Consider the following 12,553-nt stretch of genomic DNA (forward strand, 5'->3'; position numbering starts at 1 on the left):
TATATAAAAAAAATTAGATTTTGATTTTTAATGCATTATAACAAAAATGTATAACACGAAATAGTTTTCAATTCATACCTAAAAACTATATGTATCATCAATTGATCCAAAATCTTTAAAACAAAGTCGAATTCTTCAAAGAACAACTCGTTTTGACTTTTTCTTTCTAATGTTTGACTTCGAAATTCTTGAGTGTTTCTTCGAATTAGCTTCTGTAATTTTGTGGAAAGTTTCAAGTAATGAATTAAAAGGCTTCTGCATTTCCACTTTCGTTCAATTTGTTTTGAATCAAAATACCATCAAATGGGTTTCGAATTTTTTTTTCTTTTTGACATAATGAAGAAAGAACAGAAAAAAAATAAAGAACTGAAAGATGATTTAACTGTGGAGGATTGGATGGTACGGTTTGTATGTTATCTTCCAAAGTATTAAACGATCAAAGTTGTTATGGTGGGGTGGATGAATTCGACAAAAGGTCACAGGTAAATAGTTATACCAAATAATGGAGCAGATATTTGATATCATCTAATATGTGTACAAATCTAATTTTTATATATAAGCTGTATCCGTAGCTTTATTTATTTATCTATATCTGTATGTAATTTTGTATATAAATCTGTATTTTATGTATGTATATATGTATTTATATATATATCTATAATTATATATCGGGTTTATATATCTGTGTGTATATAAATATTAAATTCTTAATTTTTAAAACTAGTCATTATAAATATATTAATAGTGTTAATAGTTAATATTTCTAATAATAATATTATTGATAAAGACTAATAATGAATAATGATAAATAATAATATAATAATATAATGATGTTAATACTATAACAATGATAATCACCAATAATGATAATAATAATATGAATGATAATAATAATCTTATTAGGTATAATAATATTAATAATAATATTACTAATACGAATAAAAATGTTAATATAAATATTAATAATATGAATGAGAGTATTACTAATATTATTGATGTAACAAATTATGCTTATCAAATCTTATTTATATATTCTATATTTAAATTAATATTACTGGTATCAATATTAATAATGAAAGTAATATAATAACTATATTTTAACTTGTAATTCAGTTTAATATATATATATATATATATATATATATATATATATATATATATATATATATATATATATATATATATATATATATATATATATATATATATATTTTAATAACATTTTTGGATATTTAATATTTATATGTATTATATATATTATAACATATGTATATTGTTAATTGTATACGGAATTCATATATACAATTATATATTTATTTATTTTATATAGCATCATACTTATTTTGCATTCTACTCTACATATTTAATTCAAATGATTAAATGATATTACATTACTTCAAATTATTATATACATTTATATTTATATTTATATACATATTTATTTACAACAATTGTTCGTGAATCGTCGGGCATAGGTAAAGGTCAAATGATTACATGAACACAGTTTAAAATTCTTGAGATTTAATTTAACAAACTTTGCTTATCGTGTCGGGATCATATAAAGATTAAAGTTTAAATTTGGTCGGAAATTCCCGGGTCATCACACGAATGAATGCCGTGATCGAGGAGGCATTAGAAGCTAGAAACATTCATCCTCATGGTGAAGGGGGTGATGGTAACGGTGGGAATGGAAGGCGAGACTTCCATTACAAAAATTTCAAGGATGCTCAACCCCCGATGTTTAATGGGGTACGAGATCCGTTGAAAAGCATATGTTAGATTTCCGATATCGAGGGAGCTTTCCGTACCGCGGAATGTCCTCCCGAGAAGAAGGCGAAGTATGGTTCTAGTATGTTGCAGGAAGAAGCTAAGTTGTGGTGGGATGATAAAATCAACTTATATGGTGAGGAGCAATGTATTAGTTTGACGTGGGAAGAGTTTAAGAAGGAATTTTTCAAAGAATACCGAACTTCTTCCGATCTTGATAGAATCCGGGACGAGTTGCACAATTTGCAACAAGGATCAATGGACTTGGTTACTCTCAAGTCTACTTTCTTGGCAAAGACTCGTTTTTGTCCGGAATATGTTGGTGACGATCACAAGCTAATGAAAGATTTCTACCGTACCATGAATGATGAGTTCAAGGGTAAGATTAGTCGAGGATCGGCTAAGTCTTTTGACGAGTTATTTGAGTTGGCTCGGGGTTTTAAGCCGGAGGTTCCAAGAAAAAGCGACTTCTCATTTTCCAAAAGAAATTTTGAAGGCTCTAGTCATTCTAACTTTTCAAACAAGAAGAACAAGAACAAGAACAAGAAGGGTTCCGAGAGTGTCAATAGCGTGAAGAAGGGCGCTTCCGGGGGTTTTTCTTATACATGCTACAATTGTGGGCAACCGGGTCATATGGCTCGTGATTGTCCAAAATCATCTTCCGGAAACAAGCTCACTTGTTTTAATTGCGGTAAAGAAGGGCATAAGAAGCCGGAGTGTCCCGATTTGTGAAACGATAATGTTAAGCGTCTAGAGAAGGTGGCGGGTACGGCTAGGGGTCGCAACTATTTGATGATGAATGATGAAGCCAAGCAATCCAACGAAGTTGTCTCAGGTACTTTTATGGTTAACTCTAATCCGGCAAGGATCCTATTTGATAACGGTACAAATTTGTCGTTTGTGTCTCCAAAATTTGTGTCTAGACTTAATAGACCGTTAGCTAAGTTAAGTCGTCCGGTAGAAGTCGAAATAGCGGATGGCAAGACGGTGCTAGTGGTTGATGTGTGTAAAAATTATGATGTCGTTTTTGGTGCCGAAAACTTTAAGATAGATCTTATCCCGATGACTTTGGGTGATTTTGATATCGTTGTTGGTATGGATTGGTTCGATCATAATAGGGCCGATATTGCATGCCATGAAAAATTTATTCGTGTGAAGACCCCAAGTGGGGGAGAGTTAATTATTCACGGTGATAAGCGTAGAAGACTTGTGCCGATATGCACTTTTGCACGGGCACATCGTTTCCTTGTTAGTGGTGGCATGGCTTTTCTTGCCCATGTTGTTGATACTCGTGATGAGCCACCACCCATTCGTGAAATTCCGGTGGTAAATGAGTTTGAAGACTTTTTTCGGATGAGTTACCGGGTATTCCAGCGGAAAGACAAGTTGAATTTCGCATTGAGTTGGTTCCGGGAGCTACTCCCATTGCTAAAACTCCTTATCACTTAGTGCCGACGGAAATGCAAGAGTTGTTAAATCAAACCCAAGAGTTGCTTGAGAAGGGTTTCATTCGACCGAGTGCTTAACCATGGGGCGCTCAGGTTTTATTTGTGAAGAAGAAGGATGGTAGTATGCGGATGTGCATTGATTATCGAGAGTTGAATAAGGTAACAATCAAGAATCGTTATCCATTGCCTCAGATTGACGATTTGTTTGACCAACTCCAAGGTGCGACGTATTTCTCAAAGATTGACCAACGGTCCGGCTATCACCAAATGCGGGTCCGTGAGGAAGATATCGAGAAAACGGCTTTTCGAACTCGTTATGGGCATTTTGAATTTGTGGTAATGCCTTTTGGTCTTACGAATGCACCGGAGGCATTCATGGATCTTATGAACCGAGTGTGCCAACCTATGTTGGACAAGTCGGTAATTGTGTTCATTGACGACATACTTGTCTATTCGAAGAGTATGAAGGAACATGAACATCATTTGCGGTGGGTGTTAAAGATGTTGCGTAAGGAGAAGTTGTATCCTAAATTCTCCAAATGTGAAATTTGGCTAAGGGAAGTTCAATTCCTTGGCCACATTGTGAACAAAGACGGTATTCAAGTAGATCCGGGGAAAATAGAGACGATGAAGAGTTGGAGACGACCGACTACGCCTACGGAAATCCAAAGTTTTCTCGGATTGGCCTGTTATTATCGTCGGTTTATGCAAGACTTTTCTAAGATCGCTTCTTCGTTGACAAAATTGACGAGGAAGAACGCGAGATTTATTTGGGGGAATGAGCAAGAAATTTCTTTTCAATTGTTAAAAGAAAAGTTGTGTCAAGCTCCGGTGTTGGTGTTGCCGGAAGGTGCGGAAGACATGACGGTTTATTGTGATGCTTCGCTAAATGGGCTCGGGTGTGTTCTAATGCAAAGAGGTAAAGTCATCGCTTACGCCTCTCGACAATTAAAGGAACACGAGACGAGATATCCGACTCATGATCTTGAGTTGGCGGCGGTTGTTCATGCATTGAAAATTTGGCGCCATTACTTGTATGGTGTCAAGAGTACGATTTATTTGGATCATAAGAGTTTGAAACATCTCTTTAATCAACGAGATTTGAATTATCGTCAACGTAGGTGGATGGATGTGGTAAAAGACTATGATTGTGAGATACTTTATCATCCGGGCAAGGCGAATGTGGTCGCGGATGCGTTAAGTCGAAAGAGTCATCACCCGGCACTACGATTGGGATTGTTACGTATGATTATTACTAACGATTTTCTTGAAAAACTTGGTGTGATTCAAATAGAGGCCTACGTTCACAACAAGCATGCGGAACAAATAGTGGGGCAATCGGAGTTCATTACTATGGGCTCGCGTGGTTTGTTGTCTTTTCAAGGAAGAGTGTGGGTACCTAAGATGGGGGATTATCGACGAGTGCTACTTGATGAAGCACATAAATCAAAGTATTCCATTCATCCGGGCGCAACAAAAATGTATCTTGATTTAAGGAAGGAGTATTGGTGGCCGGGCATGAAACGTGATGTTGTTAAGTATGTTGAGCAATGCGTCACGTGTTTGCAAGTTAAAGCCAAACACCAAAAGCCGTATGGTAAGTTACAACCGTTAGAAATCCCGAAGTGGAAATGGGAGCACATTACCATGGATTTTATCACAAAGTTACCTAAAATGGCGAGAACCCAATTTGATTCGATTTGGGTGATAGTTGATCGATTGACGAAAAGTGCTTTGTTTCTTCCCATTCGGGAAGCGATATCGTCGGAGACCTTGGCTAAATTGTTTATCAAGGAAGTATTCGCTCGACATGGGGTTCCTATATCTATTATTTCGGATCGAGATACCCGTTTTACATCTCGGTTTTGGGAAAAGTTTCACGAAGATATGGGTACACAATTAAAATTGAGCACGGCGTATCATCCTCAAACGGAGAGTCAAACTGAACGTACGAATCAAACATTAGAGGATATGTTACGGGCATGTATTATTGATTTCGGTGGTAGTTGGGACGAGCACTTACCTTTGGTGAAATTCTCGTACAATAATAGTTATCATACTAGTATCGGGATGCCACTGTATGAGATGCTTTATGGGCAAAGATGTCGAACTCCAATTTGTTGGGGTGAAGTGGGACAAAAGGAAATCGGGAGTACCGATTTGGTTTTAGAGACGAATAGCAAGATTGATGTGATTCGGGATCATTTGAAAAGGGTGCAAGATAGACAACAGTCGTATGCCGATAAACGTAGGCGAATGATCAAATTCCAAGAGGGCGACATGGTGATGCTTAAGGTTTCGCCATGGAAAGGTATTATTCGGTTTCGAAAATGGGGAAAGTTAGCTCCTCGGTTTATTGGCCCTTTTAAAGTTTTAGCTCGTGTTGGCGAAGTTGCATATCGTTTGGAATTACCCGAAGAACTTGCGGGAATCCATAATACATTTCATGTTTCCCATCTCCGTAAGTGTCTTGCGGATGATTCATCGTGGGTGCCTTTAGACGAGCTTGAGCTAAACAACAAACTAGAGTATGTTGAGGAGCCGATTGCTATACTCGATGAGAAAGTGAAGAAGTTGAGAAACAAGTAGGTGAGAACCTTCAAGGTTCAATGGCGTCGAAGTATAGGTTCTGAGTTTACGTGGGAGCCTGAAGAGTTTGTTTTGGTTTATTTTCCTGCTTGTCATGCGGTGTGGATTGCGAGGACGCAATTCGGTTCAAGTGGGGGAGAGTTGTAAGATCCTGTTTTCTCAGCTAGGTTGGACGCAGTCCAAAATGGTGGGACGCCGTCCCGTTTTGAAGGGCTGGACTGAAATGTCCCGTTCATATTGATTATAAACGTTTCATATTAATTGATTTCGTCGCGAGGTTTTGACCTCTATATGAGACGTTTTTCAAAGACTGTATTCATTTTTAAAACAACCATAACCTTTATTTTATCGATAAAGGTTTAAAAAGCATTACGTAGATTATCAAATAATGATAATCTAAAATATACCGTTTACACACGACCATTACATAATGGTTTACAATAAGAATATATTACATCAAAAATAAGTTTCTTGAATGCAGTTTTTACATAATATCATACAAGCATGGACTTCAAATCTTGTCCTTATTTTAGTATGCAACAGCGGAAGCTCTTAATAATCACCTGAGAATAAACATGCTTTAAACGTCAACAAAAATGTTGGTGAGTTATAGGTTTAACCTATATATTTATCAATCGAAATAATAGACCACAAGATTTCATATTTCAATATACATCCCATACATAGAGATAAAAAAATCATTCATATGGTGAACACCTGGTAACCAACATTAACAAGATGCATATAAGAATATCCCCTATCATTCCGGGAAATCTTTCGGACATGATAAAAACGAATTCGAAGTACTAAAGCATCTGGTACTTTGGATGGGGTTCGTTAGGCCCAATAGATTTATCTTTAGGATTCGCGTCAATTAGTAGATCGGTTTACTAATTCTTAGGTTACCAAGTAAAAGGGGCATATTCGGCTTCGATCATTCACCCATATAATGTAATTTCAATTACTTGTGTCTATTTCGTAAAACATTTATAAAACTGCATGTATTCTCATCCCAAAATATTAGATTTTTAAAAGTGGGACTATAACTCACTTTCACAGATTTTTACTTCGTCGGGAAGTAAGACTTGGCCACTGGTCAATTCACGAACCTATAACAAATATGTACATATATATCAAAGTATGTTCAAAATATATTTACAACACTTTTAATACATTTTGATGTCTTAAGTTTATTAAGTCATCTGTCCTCGTTAGTAACCTACAACTAGTTGTCCATAGTTAGATGTACATAAATAAATCGATATATATTATCTTGAATCAATCCACAACCCAATGTATACACGTCTCAGGCTAGATCACAACTCAAAGTATATATATATTTTTAGAATCAACCTCAACCCTGTATAGCTAACTCCAACATTACTGCATATAGAGTGTCTATGGTTGTTCCAAATAATATATATAGATGGGTCGATATGATATGTCAAAACATTTGCATACGTGTCTATGGTATCCCAAGATTACATAATATATTAGAATACATGTATAATATAATATAAGTTAGCTAGGATATGATTTGTATAGAATTGTTACAATATTTCCCGTAGCTACAACAATCAAAAAATATCCAATCTTGTTTTACCCATAACTTCTTCGTTTTAAATCCGTTTTAAGTGAATCAAATTGCTATGGTTTCATATTGAACTCTATTTTATGAATCTAAACAGAAAAAATATAGGTTTATAGTCAGAAATATAAGTTACAAGTCGTTTTTGTAAGAGGTAGTCATTTCAGTCGAAAGAACGACGTCTTGATGACCATTTTGAAAGACATACTTCCACTTTGAGTTTAACCGTGATTTTTGGATATAGTTTCATGTTCATAAGAAAAATCATTTTCAAAGAAGAACAACTTTTAAATCAAAGTTTATCATAGTTTTTAATTAACTAACCCAAAACAGCCCGCGGTGTTACTACGACGGCGTATATCCGGTTTTACAGTGTTTTTCGTGTTTTTCGTGTTTTCCGGTTTTAAATCATTAAGTTAGCATATCATATACATATAGAACATGTGTTTAGTTGATTTTAAAAGTCAAGTTAGAAGGATTAACTTTTGTTTGCGAACAAGTTTAGAATTAACTAAACTATGTTTTAGTGATTACAAGTTTAAACCTTCTAATAAGGTAGTTTTATATATATAATTGAATGATTTTATGAACATCATTACTAACTCAGGTTTTGTGGATAAACCTACTGGAAATGAAAAAAATAGAGCTAGCTTCAAAGGATCCTTGGATGGCTTGAAAGTTCTTGAAGCAAAATCATGACACAAAAACAAGTTCAAGTAAGATTTCCACTCGAAATAAGATTGTTAAAGTTATAGAAATTGAATCAAAGTTTGAATATGAGTATTACCTTGTATTAGAAAGATATCTTACTATAAATAAGAAAGATTTCTTGAGGTTGGACGATCACTTTACAAGATTGGAAGTAAGCTAGCAAACTTGGAAGTATTCTTGATTTTATGAAACTAGAACTTATAGAATTTATGAAGAACACTTAGAACTTGAAGATAGAACTTGAGAGAGATCAATTAGATGAAGAAAATTGAAGAATGAAAGTGTTTGTAGGTGTTTTTGGTCATTGGTATATGGATTAGAAATAAAGGATGTGTAATTTTGTTTACTTGTAAATAAGTCATGAATGGTTACTAATATTTTTGTAATTTTATGAGATATTTCATGCCAGTTGCCAAATGATGGTTCCCACATGTGTTAGGTGACTCACATGGGATGCTAAGAGCTGATCATTGGAGTGTATATACCAATAGTACATACATCTAAAAGCTGTGTATTGTACGAGTACGAATACGGGTGCATACGAGTAGAATAGTTGATGAAACTGAACAAGGATGTAATTGTAAGCATTTTTGTTAAGTAGAAGTATTTTGATCAGTGTCTTGAAGTATTTCAAAGTGTATGAACACATATTAAAACACTACATGTATATACATTTTAACTGAGTCGTTAAATCATCGTTAGTCGTTACATGTAAATGTTGTTTTGAAACCTTTAGGTTAACGATCTTGTTAAATGTTGTTGACCCATTGTTTATTATATCTAAAGAGATGTTAAATTATTACATTATCATGATATTATGATATATTAATATATCTTAGTATGATATATATATACAGTTAAATGTTGTTACAACGATAATCGTTACATATATGTCTCGTTTCGAAATCATTAAGTTAGTAGTCTTGTTTTTACATATGTAGTTCATTGTTAATAAAATTAATGACATGTTTACTTATCATTTATCATGATTAAATATAGTGTATCAATATCTTAATATGATTCATATGTATTTAGTAAGACGTTGTTATAACGATAATCGTTATATATATCGTTTCGAGTTTCTTAATTCAATAAACTCAATTTTATGTATATAACTCATTGTTAAAATACCTAATGAGATACTTACTTATCATAATATCATGTTAACTATATATATATAGTCATATATATGTCATCATATAGTTTTTACAAGTTTTAACTATCGTGAATCACCGGTCAACTTGGGTGGTCAATTGTCTATATGAAACTTATTTCAATTAATCAAGTCTTAACAAGTTTGATTGCTTAACATGTTGGAAATACTTAATCATATAAATATCAATTTCATTTAATATATATAAACATGGAAAAGTTCGGGTCACTACATGGACGCCGTCCAAAAATCTGGACGCCGTCCAGATGGCCTGACGAGCCTGTTTTTGTATTTTTGATATTTAAAAGGGGTAACTTGGTAATTTCTCATTGTGGACGACTTTAAGACCCTAGATCAGTTTTGGTGAGCCTCATTACTCCATTTCCATCTACTTTATCTCCCTCCACTAAATTCTATAGAGAGAGGAAGTTCTAGAGTGAGAGAGCTCCATTAAAGGAAGGAAGAGGTGGAATCGGGTCTTAGTGCGAGTTCTAAAGTTGTTCATCTAGTCGCTAGCTACGTGGTGATTGTGTTGGTAAGTTATAAAACCTAATTTCTTTACTTAAAAGTGTTGCACTTAAAACTCATTTGTTAGTGATTTGGGGGTTTTGGGTAAGTTTGGGTCATGAAGACCCAAAAGGTGACTAACCTAGGGTTTTGAAAAGTTAAAGTGTGTAAATGGGTCTTAAAGGCTTAGTAAATCACTAGCACATTTGTAGTTAATGTTAGTGGGTGTCATTTGGGTTGTGGGTGACCCAAATGTGAGTGTTGACCTCGAAATGGGTCAAATGGGTCTCGGGCGACCTAGGTTGTTAAATGTGTATGAGAACACACTAAACTTGTGATTATAAAGTGTTTAAGACCATATTTGACTAGTGTTAGGGTTTTTTTGGTGTTGACCCAAATATTAGGGTTAAGGGTGCAAATGGGTCAAAATTGCACCTTGGGTCAAAATGGCATTAGAATGGGGAGTAAGTTGGTTGACCAACTTGAGTTGTGATTGATTATGTACTAAATGTAATAGGTACGTTACATTGAAGTTGCAAGCTCGGTTATCTTTTGCAAAAGACTCTAAGGTGAGTGGAATAATTATATGCGTAGGTATATAATGTATCTATTTGTTGTAGCGTGAGATGTGAAGTGTCGAGGTGCTAAGACACCACGTTTCACGTGACGAGTGAAGTGTTGAGGTGTTAAGACGCCACTCGAAGTGAAGCATCGAGGTGTTAAGATGCCACTCTAAGTAATTGACGGGTGAAGCATCGAGGTGTTAAGATGCCACCTAGGAGTGAAGTGTCGAGGTGTTAAGACGCCACTCCGTAAAATAAAGAGTGAAGCATCGAGGTGTTAAGATGCCACTCGGGGTGAAGTACCGAGGTGTTAAGGTGCCACCCTAGGGTTTAGTGATACGAGGTATTAAGTACACTAACGGATGTTATGAACACCGACGGCATTTTCGCGAGCGCCATTCCCTTGTACGATTGGTTAACCATGGTTATTGTGTTGAGTCGTAAGCATACTATATGGTTCGAGTTATATACATATATATGCCTTTGTTATGCTAGCTTGTGATATAGGAGGTTAATAGCTTTGTACTTGAGATGTTAAGCCCATTTTTTGTTGCTAGCATGTATGCGGAATTTTTGTAAGTGCGTGCAAGTAGGTATTTTATATATGTACGTGTATAACTATTGCATTCACTAAGCGTTAGCTTACCCTCTCATTGTTTACCTTTTTAGGATTCGGCATGGACAAAGGCAAAGGTATTCGGTTGAATTAGTGGTCTCCCGCTTATTTTGATAGGGGATGCTTTTGGGTTAGCTTTTGGAAGTTCGGCCAAGATTTGGGTAGTTTAACCCCAAACACCATGCTCTAGTGTCGTTTGGAAATTAAACTTGTATTGGTCGAAACTTGTATTTTTAAACGAAACGCGTAAGACGGGTCGATGTGGGCCCGATGTTGTAAAACTTGTTTTGATGATGGAAACCTCTTATTTTATTATATTGTGATATGTTGTAAAAAAGGTTTTCGTTTAAAAGTGTCGGGAAGCGGGATTTCCGCTCACGTGAGTTGGACCCGGGGACAGCAGCTGCCAGGCAATCTGTGTCAAAATTTACCCGTATTATATAAAAATAATAATAATAATAAAGTACAAACAAACCTGTGTCAAATTATTATTATAAACTTTGAAGAACTTCTTTGTAAACAACATTAGTTGTAGTATTCGAAACATTCATATCTTTGTAGCATATAAGTATCTTCAATCCATTTTTATTCTTTACTCTAGAAATAGCAACGCAAAACTGCCCATGAGTAAAGACTGGCCGTGGTAAAAATAAGCCAGTCTCTGTTGCCAAACTTCTAGTTTATTCTTTACTCTGTTGTCGACTACTAAAAACTGGCTTAATAGAACAACAGCGTCTTGTGCCAATTTTTTCTCGAATGGTCCGATCATATCATGCTTAATTGTTGCATGTATTTTTTCAGACTGTAGAAAATAAAATTCAAATTAGTAATATGATGTTAAGGCTTCTAATGTAATTTCACTTATGAAAGTTAAACAGTTTATAAATAAGAATTTTCCATACCTTCTCATCCATCAAGATCATTTCAAACAAAAAGTTACTCTTCCAAAAGCTAACTATTTTGACCTTCAACTTCCAAGAGTCCTTGATTGTATCAAGATCTTCAATGAAGTTATAGCTTTCATTCGACATTATGTGGTTTATTGAAGAATAAAAATATATGTATGCGAATGTTTTGAACTTGAATAATTTGGTGTAAGGAATAAGGAGTATGAGAAATATTCAAATGAAACCAACTTTTAAGTTGAGATTCAAGGGACCAACCAGAGTGTGACACGTGGCACGATAATCACATGTGATTGGAAAAAAAATGTGATTGAATTTGATTTTTTTTCGAATTTTTTTTTCAATCACATGTGATTGAATTTTGACATGCAGTAAATCACATGTGATTCTGCATGCCAATCACATGTGATTGTAAAATTCAATCACATGTGATTCTACATGTCAAATCCAATCACATGTAATTGAAAAAAAAAATTATTTAGTAAAATGACGAATTTCAGTAAATTTGTGCTAAAACCTTTAAACACCAAGTTTTTGATCAAAACTTAATCAAATCACCGAATTAAAGTCTAAAATTTTGAAGATATGATCACGAAACGCTAACAAACTTAATCAAATCACCGAATTAAAGTCCGTTTCCTGTTGAAATTTTTTTTTGAAATTTTTTTTTTCAATCACATGTGATTGGGTTTGATAATCACATGTG

This window comes from Rutidosis leptorrhynchoides, chromosome 2, assembly GCF_046630445.1.
Source record: "Rutidosis leptorrhynchoides isolate AG116_Rl617_1_P2 chromosome 2, CSIRO_AGI_Rlap_v1, whole genome shotgun sequence".
Lineage (NCBI taxonomy): Eukaryota > Viridiplantae > Streptophyta > Magnoliopsida > Asterales > Asteraceae > Rutidosis > Rutidosis leptorrhynchoides.